Source organism: Rhamphochromis longiceps, linkage group LG19 (assembly GCF_057381845.1).
Source record: "Rhamphochromis longiceps isolate RC_006_pf linkage group LG19, R_longiceps_female_GT1.1, whole genome shotgun sequence".
NCBI lineage: Eukaryota > Metazoa > Chordata > Actinopteri > Cichliformes > Cichlidae > Rhamphochromis > Rhamphochromis longiceps.
In genome coordinates, this window is record NC_140575.1 from 17469121 (window position 1) to 17478541 (window position 9421).

At 38.6% G+C, this 9421-nt stretch overlaps 1 long non-coding RNA gene across 3 annotated transcripts; it reads right to left on the reverse strand.

The window, feature by feature from the left end:
- Positions 1-4261: 4261 nt before the first annotated feature.
- LOC146646505 (uncharacterized) lies at positions 4262-8648 on the reverse strand. 3 transcript variants are annotated; one of them, XR_014908868.1, is made up of 5 exons: positions 8148-8296; positions 7539-7604; positions 7033-7188; positions 6488-6580; positions 4262-6198 (listed from the first exon to the last, which is right to left on the reverse strand). It is a non-coding gene; the product is annotated as an uncharacterized LOC146646505 (long non-coding RNA). The 3 variants fall into 3 exon arrangements; XR_014908867.1 differs by lacking the exon at positions 8148-8296 and adding an exon at positions 8305-8648 and having other exon boundaries at positions 4263-6198; XR_014908866.1 differs by lacking the exon at positions 8148-8296 and having other exon boundaries at positions 4265-6198; positions 7539-7680.
- Positions 8649-9421: the final 773 nt, after the last annotated feature.

The following is a 9421-nucleotide window of genomic DNA, read 5'->3' on the forward strand; positions in this document are numbered from 1 at the left end:
CTGTTAACACCACCAGCTGTGTTGCTGGAATCCCTGCCGGGAGCTGCACGGATAGTCCACTCAGATGCCTCTCTACTACAGTCTCAGATGTGTGCGTGTGACATACTGAAGTGTTTCATCTCTACTTGTAATAACAGCATATGTCAAATGAAATCCTAACGTGGCAACCAGCACTGACAATAACTTACTGCATATTGTACAGTCATGGCTTTCTTAGTTTCACTGTGTATTTTGCATACATTTCTATGTGTACACAGTCCTTGAGGGGAAAAGGTGGTCGAGGTGGTGATGGGTGTCTTCTTTCCAGCCTAGCCAGCCTCTTCTTTTGTCTGATGGATTCCCTTGCATTTTTCTGGGCCAGCCTCCCTCATCAAAGTGATTAAGCAATTACACTGATTGTGCCGATGCTCAGAAGAACAGGGGAAGGACCCTTGAGTATTGAGTGCTAAAGCTTTCTTAGAGATAATGGCTTAATTTGTGCCTAATCAAAATAAAACCTGTTTTCTCAAATCTCCACCCTACCTGTAGTACAGGTTAGCTTGGGGAATTGAGAAGGTGTCTTTAAGAAGAAGCCAGTGGAGTTAAAAAATAAATCCCTGATGGGGCCTTTCCAACTTAAGCATCATTGCATACCCTATAGTCATCCTTATGCAGTATAGACGTGTTATTATAAAGCAATGAGGCCTCTCTTCAAATGAAATAATAATTATCATCTCAGAACTGATTACATAGAATCCTCTAAAGATGCTGCATATACATATCATGGATACCAAGTGGAAATAATCAAAGTGTTTGGAAATTAAATCAGCATTCAGTTCATCTCTCAGAGCTGCTCTGGGCATCAATAATAAAACAGGGGTCTTGTGAGCCCTCTGAATCAGAGCAACAGAACTAAATGTATGAAATCCTCCTGTATTTTCTTCTCGCGCACACACACGCACACACGTAGTTATACCTCAGTCATCATTTTCCCATCAGAGCAGTCCAAATAACAGATCTTCCTCCGTGTGCTATCATTTCTTTACCACAATTGAAGCCAGCCAAAGCACACCCAGCGCGCAACTTCAAGCGCGCTGGATTCGGCATCAAAAATTAATCACATCAGAACTTAAATCACAACCGTGAGCGAGTTGCATCTGGGGGTGTGGGGGAACCGCATGGCAAAAGAGTGAGAGCAAAACGCGAAGGGAGGGTGGAAGAGAGGGACTCACCCGCGGAGGATATCTGGAGGTAGAGGCGGGGGTCTGAAGCTCGAATGGCCGCTGTGTACCGATCCTCAATCCCTGGCACCTGCGCCTTTTTCTCGGGCATAAGCCGGACCCTGAGCCGCCCCCCCTCAGCGCCGAGCCACCACTCCAGAATAGTTGTGAGGTCCATTTCCAGGATGTACACCGGGGCCTCCTCGTACACAGACAGCCCCCCGCATCCCGTCCTGACTAAATCCTCTCCTATTTCCACCACAACTTGGTTAGATTTCCTGCTCGCCTTCGTCAAGCCCAATTTCAGAACTTTGGTCAGCGGTCGCTTGTAGAAGGAGGGGAACTGTCCATCAGCAGACGCGTTCCTCAGTGCTGATTCCGCTGCAGACTTAAGGTCCACAAAAGTAGAAATGGTTTTCTGTAAAGGTATGCATTGCATTTTTAAGTTTGCGCGCACCGTGTAACATCCGCTAAAAGTCTGGCAGTCGCCGTTTAAGGGTCTCTTTATGAACTCCGCCAGATAATAGCGCAACAGAGAGGGGACCGCAAAATCCACGGCCAGTGTTTTCCTCTTGTTCCTGGAGATTTGGGTTTGGTTCGAGTCTTTTTTGCCGCCGCTTTCCCCGCTGATGTTGCTGATGTTGCTGAAGCCGATAGCGGGCAGATCCGTCCTCGATGTGGTCCTTGGCGAGGCGCAGTGCAGCTCAGCGAGAAATGCCGCAGAAGAAACAAGCAAAAATAATATCCTGGCGTCCATGGTTTGAGAATTTGAGTGTTTAGTTTAGGAGACGCACGCCTTAATCCCACCGTTCACCGTTTCCTCTCCGCTCTTGTCACATAGGTTACGCAGCGCAAAAATCACAAAGTGCGAATCGATGATCCTGCGTGTCCTGCGCCTCTTTGCCGGTGCGCACCCGTGGCAAGACGACGGGGAACTGGCTTTTACATTCGTTTGCCACCTACTATTGCTATCCTCCGGTTTGCAAGCGGGAAAAGTGCCATATCTCCTCTCTGTTCCCGGCACACAGACCTCTGAGACAATACCTTTTATTACCAGTGCGAACCTAGCGAGTCGCTCTCCGGGACGCTGATTGATATGCCGGTCGGGTCCGCTCCGGTGGCTTTCAAAGACTCCCTGTCTCTTGGCACAGTTGTGACGGCGGTACAAGTGGTCTCTCTGTCAGAAGCGGGATGCAGCGTCCCTCTCTCCCCTCACAACTAAATGAATTCACAATGAGTTTGGAGGAGTCGAGCCGCCATTAAAGTTTCAAATAAAATCTCACAGTCCTGGCTAATTGGAAACCTCTTGGACAGCCTCACTGGTTTACAGTCTACTGAAGATCTCGGTGCTCCTTTGGTCAGAACTGGCAGCTCTGATCGCTGCTGTCATGCCTGCACATGCGGTAAAGTCATTCACACATCCATTTGACGTCAATAAAAACCGTTTTCTCTGAACACGACTCCCTTGTGCGAAAAGCGTCGTTATGGACACATGTGATGCGCTCTCAGCGCAGCCGTAACTCTGCCTATTTCTTTATTGAAATTAGAAACGCCAGGAGGTGTAGCTGCACAGCTCGGCACATTGTCTTTGGTGATTTTTTTCAATGAATCACCGAGCCTTTTACGTGTCCGGAAATTGGATTGGATTAGTCGCACTCTCCCGGACCGGTTGTGTGCAAATCAAATAGTTTCAGAGGGAGGCTATTTGGGCTGTAGCCCATGCGGTTCTGTTATGTCTCACGTGCAGAGGCTAATAGCCTTCTTCTTTAAAAGATCAGGGAGCTGTGTTGCCATCTTGCCAGTTCATTTGCCACACAGGCTGTGTCCTTAATTGGGAATTAAGGGGTAGGTGATTGGAGCAGGAGATTAAAAAATACCAGAAGATACTCAGTCACCTCTCTTCTTCTCCCTCCCTCACATTAACAGTCTCTTCGCTGACTTTAAAAGTTGATCAGAGAAGACACCCACTAGATGGCGTCATCACATGCTGCAGATCATTTGCACTCTTCAGTTTCACTGACAAATCCATTAAGGCTCTAATTGCTCTGGAATTTTTACAGTCTGGTTAGAGTGTTATCTGTGGAAGAGGATTAGGGCAATATGTGAAAATTTTATGAGTCGAGGAATCACAGTCTCCAAAGTCAGAACTGTGAAGTCTTTTTTTTTTTTAAGTATAAAATTCTGGCTCAACTTTTTAACATTAATCTATCAGGTAGATATGGTACTCCAAAATAAAGGGTTTTTTTTATTTTTTTATATAATAAAAAATAAAATGACGTTGTTACATGTTACATTTGTGTGAACAATGAGGGCTGGAGTGGATATTTTTATTAAACTGACTGTTTAATTTCTTTTAATTTCTGTAGACATATGCTATAAGCTGTTCTGGGTTGGAAATGCAAATCTTTAATATTACCTTTTGTTAGAAATAAATATTATTTGCAGTATGTTTTAGTTTATATCTTTGGTAATTTAGACAATGGAGACATGCACATAATTAAACTAGGCCATGCTATTGAAATGCATAACAGGAAGCAGATGAGAAGGAAACTATGTACTAATGGAATTGTCTTTGTATATGAGTTGTGTTTAGCATTGTAGCTGTTGTCATGTTTGTTTTCCATGCTCCCAAACTGACCATACTTGGTCAAGAAAGCGAAATGCTATGTTATCTGCTTAATCCAATTCACCAAGACTTTAGTCTTTTATTACAGTTGCATTTCCATGAACCGGATGAGTCTGATAACTACATCTTTAAAAGGAACACCAAAACCTAGGTCCAGAGATCCATTTCAGTGACTAATTGGCCAAACTGACACCGACAGACATCACTCAAAAAAATGAAACGTTGACTTTAATTAAAATTATTTTGTCAACAGGTTCCACGAAATTGAATTATGTTAGTTTAAAGCAAAAATCTTTAGTTCATCTAATTTAAAAAAACTACTTAAGATTAACAAGACATATTTAAGACTAACTAAATCAAGTTATGTTGTATGAACAAAGATGATATATTTTCAGGTTAGATAGTTTAGATTAGTTACTTCAACACATTTCTTATTTGTGGCAGTAAAATGTTAAATTTAAGTTAGATTAATTCAAATATTATATTTTCAGCCACCTTGTGCTTTATTAATTAGTTTTACATAAATCTATTTTGTCAACAGGTTCCACACAAATGAATTAAGTACATCCAACTTATTTTTTAAAATTTCTTTTATTGCCAACACATTCAGTGAGCATTTGTGTAAACCCAGTCCAAAATAAAACACAACAGCTCATTAGGGTTAGTAATTAACAGTATGTAGACAGATGCAACATCAAGACTTTAAATTAAATGTCTGTATCTACCAGAAATAGAAGAGAGAAAAAAAAACGCATTGAAGATCACATAACACATTGATAAGATGACACTTGAGTTATGCACATGTGATGCTAGTAAGGTCTGTGAGTGTTTTTTTCTTTTAGTGTCTAAAATGGATAGCAAAGTTGCTATTTGCAATGATTGCTTAGGGTCAGTCCAGTAACACAATGCCAATGAAGTGCTTTCCTTTAACAATGCAAAGTGAAGTGTCCACCTCAACAGCCACAATTTAAAAAAAAATAAAAATTATGTAACAACAACAACAACAACAACAACAATAATAATAATAATAATAATAATAATAAATAGTCCACTGATATTAGCAATCAAAGAAAATTACATCACCATCCCAAATAAAACTTTAACAAAACATGCCAACATTATGGTCTAACAATAAAACAGCTTGTCAGCGTTCAGTTTTTTTGCAACAGCACAGCAGTAACCATTTAACACTTGCCACTGTCAACATTTATTTTACTAGTGTTTGGGCAAAAAACTTCAGATGTAAACATTTTAACATGGAAACAATTGTTCGTCTTTAAAAGTCCACAAAATATACATTCATCCTGCATTCCCAACTTGGATGATCTGATATCCTCGTGTTGGTGTTGTTCCCAGACCATCATGAAAATGTTGTCACATTGTTGTGACGTTATTCTTTTGCGCGCCAAGCCATTCGTGCATTTATGAAATTCCAATGTTGCAAGGACAATATCAATTCTGCTTACTGTTTATTAAAGGGTTACGGTTAGGGTTAGGGTCAGTTGATCGGCGGACAGAGGCGGTTTCACGCAGCTTAAGTACAGTTTTTTGTTTTACGCCGGTTTTTCCCGAAGTCGCAAAAGTATGACGTCACAACATTCTGATTGGTCACTTGCAATGTTGATCCTGGAACAACATTTAGTATGATGATCTGGGAACAACACCAACACGAGGATATCAGATCAACCTCCTAACTTACCCTTATTTTTAGTATGTATTGCAATTACCTTTACAATGCACACAATGTAACACAAACTGAATATGAACATATTTCCACCTCATAACAATATGCCTTGAACGCTAATATACACACCACCCTTCAACATTTCTGGTGCAGTATCATCTCTCAATTAAATCCTTTAAATCTCAATACTTTTGATTGTCTCTTACTAGCCCCCCACAACAGTAAAATCTCTCAAATTGTAGTAGTTTACAAACTTTTCAAAATGTTCTAAATTTCTCTTAAATGTAATTTTCCCGTTATCTGTCATTTACAAATTACCATTTTATTCCCATTCAGCCTCCGAAAAACTTCTGTCCATCTGACAGAACATTCATCATCCAAATTAAAGGTTGGCTTATTCATTCAGTGTATTCTTGAGCAACTGTACCTTGGTCAAGAGTATGCTGACATACAGATGAAGGAAGAGCTTCTGAAGTACTTCAAAGAAAGCTTTCAGTCTTGAGGTTAACTGAGATTCAGTGCATATATCCCACCCATTAAGAGTGCACATGCAGAGGCCAGGTCTTCCAGGTCATGCAGGACACACTAGATGGTTATACCCACATCGGCTGGAGGAGTGCTGGCATCAGCTCTTTCGATGGTAAAGATAGCAAGGGTAATTTGTTCCAGCTCCCTCTGAACAGCTGTAGCTTAGACACAAAAACATAGAAAAATGGCATCCAGTTTTAAAAAAAGAAAGAAAAAGGGCCAAAGCTACCCTTTAATGACGTAAACACAATATTAGGAACATGCACCCCAGTGCGCCACTATTTCAGACTACAGATTCAACGATAAATATAAATAGTTTGGGTATACAAGAAGATTTCCCAAAACATTTAAACAGGTTCCATGCAAATTACAACAACAACAACATGCAACAACATTAGTTATTCAAAATTTGGTTTAATACAGATAAAAAACTAAACTAAAATTACCAACCAATTATTCTTTGAAGAGGATGCTTGGGTCTTCATTCAGGTAAAAAGGTAGTGCCCTGAGGACACACTCCCTCCCCTTTTCAATACTTTCCTTCTGTAGAGAGTGGCAGAGATACAGGAAGAGAAAACAGATATACTTTAGGATGACAGAAACTCACATTATACGCAAAATGAATGACATATCCACTGCACAGATAGACATGTACACAAGACCAACTAATCATCACATGGACATGAATAGTTAACCTGTTGGGCAGGGTTTCCACCACATTATATATGTCCATAATGGAGGTAAAGACAAACTAATACATCATCTTTTTTGCATTCAAAACATAACATAAAAACATTCACTTCTGGTTTAACCTAAATCAAGGGATCAGATTTTACATATGTTTAGGTAATTTAAATTTTCCAACGTTTTGAGTACCAAACTTTGTCTTGCTTAATATAAATGTAAGTGCACTGTGCAGCTACCATACACTAGCTGTTTAAATTTGAAAATGATCTTATTAGCCATAATATTTTGCTACCAACAGAATAACGCACCTGTGTGGCTGGGGCCAAAGTTTGTCTAATTTTCTTCCCTGCAACGCCTCGTTTTTTCTTGAAGACTTTTATGAGCTGGTCAGTGTATTGGTCAAGTTGTGTAAAAAGCCTTGGAACATGTGCAGCAGTAGTAATCCTCACATATTCTGCTTCCACCTGAAAATATGTCAACAAACACAACATACTGTACTGTAAATATACATACTATATGTACACATATACAAACTAAAACTAATGTAGTAAGACCTCATTAAAGCTATAATTTTAACACAAACATTTACACAAAATGCTAATGGAGCCATTACAGCTTTTATTGTTATTTATCAAGTTCCAAAAAATATTGATCACAGCTGATCTGAAAAGAATTTCATGCCTCAGGCCCTTGAACTGCAACCTTTACCATGGTTCAGATGTGGAGAAGAAATAACAGGGGCATGGGATGGGTCACAAAAGAAAACTTAACTTATAAAACAGTTTTGTTTTTAAAAGTATAACAGTTCACATACCACATACAAGCTCAGCAATACCACATACACCACATCAGTATAGGAGGGAGCAGGTAAAGGCAGGATCTGAGATTTATAAAGTAAAACAAGAAATTCATTACTTAATTTCAAGAAGCAAATTATTGTTTGAATTACAACTAAATAAAATACTACTCAGAAGAAAAGCAAGAGATTGACACTGCCATGTGCTAACTTTCTATAGAAGCAATTATCACCAGGTCTGTCGACCTCCATTGTCTGTCCACTCATATGTCTTGAATAATTTTATTAAAAAAATTAAGTGTGTACTTTCACAAACTGTAATTTATAACTACATTGATATGTATAACTCCGCTAGGAAACATGCTGTATTTACAGACCATTTTTACATAATACAGATTACTGATAGAGTAGAACAATGGTGTCACAGTGGCTTTCGCCCTTGACTTTTTGGATTTTAAATGTCACTTTATGCTATCCTTGCTATCCTATTCGATATTTCCGACTCTCGGATTACAGAAAAGGAATCCCAAGAAAGCAAATGGAAAAATAACCCCTTGAAAGAATAACCCCATGAACCCCTGTAGCTAATCCCTTAATAAAACAAAAAACAATAAAAATGTTTCTTACACAGTCCACAAAATAAGCATGTCCAGGACCCAGTAAAACTAATGTAAAACAAGCGCACGCAAACGATATAACATGTCTTGTAAGACAAACGCAAAATATAACCATGCTGGACATATAGATACTACACAACATAGTCAAAGAAAAAAAGTGGTCTTACCTCTCAAAGAAACAGTAGCTTGGCGCCAAAACAGCCTTTTTCAGTTAAATTTGAAGTCTTGCGCATGAGCAGGCACAAGCCGTGAAACCTTCTTGTTCTGCGCGGTTTCATTACAACTGTTTTTGCATTACTGCCACCTTGTGGATATACAAGGTATATCGATCCTAATTGACTTAACTTAAATGTTATGCGATCAAGTAACACATTAGTATTATGTACGTTGAATAATAGACACAATTACGTAGACTTGATTAGAAAAACATATGTTAACTTAACAAAAACATATATTTTAAGTAAAATGAAAATAAATAATTAATATACACTGAACAATCCACCTCATTCATTTTTTTGAGTGATCTAGGAGCACAAACCTATCACTTAAATTGCCCACGCCCCTTATAATCAGTGTTGGGGCAAGTTACTTTGACAAAGTAATTAATTTTAGTTTCTAGTTACTTCTTCAAAAAACTAACTGAGTTAGTAATGAGTTACAATATTCTAAAAGTAATTAATTACTTGAAAAGTAACTATTGCATTACTTTAAAAAAAATGTTTAACCCTCTGGGGTCCAGGGTATAATTGGCCATTTTTGACTACTTTTGATTTGACCTCTACATTTCACCTTTAAAAACTATTTACTTTGCCTTGTTTGGTATCATTCTTTTCAGCACAACCTCACGTGTCTGAATTTACAGTTATGTTTTCATTTTGACATACTGTATTAACACACTGATCTAAAATCAGACAAAAAACATGAAATCCGAGTAGAAAGTTATGTTTTTTACTGTAACAACCACAAACATGTTCACTGAATCATATTTTATAACTGCAAATGCAAATATAAATTGTGAATTTTAAAATCATATCCACAAGTTTTGCAAACAAAAGTTATTTGCAGCCATTTACCTTTTAGTATAACCATTTCAAACTATTTACAAAACAATCAGCTGTTCTGCATTCAATAAGATGCCACACAAATTATTTGTGCCACTCCAAAAAAATAATTTCTGTCCAGGCCTGACAGCAGCAGGTGTATCACTCATGTTTTCATTCAGCAGTTGCCTCATTGTTTTGACACACAACACAAAACTATCCACAACACTACACACTAACTACA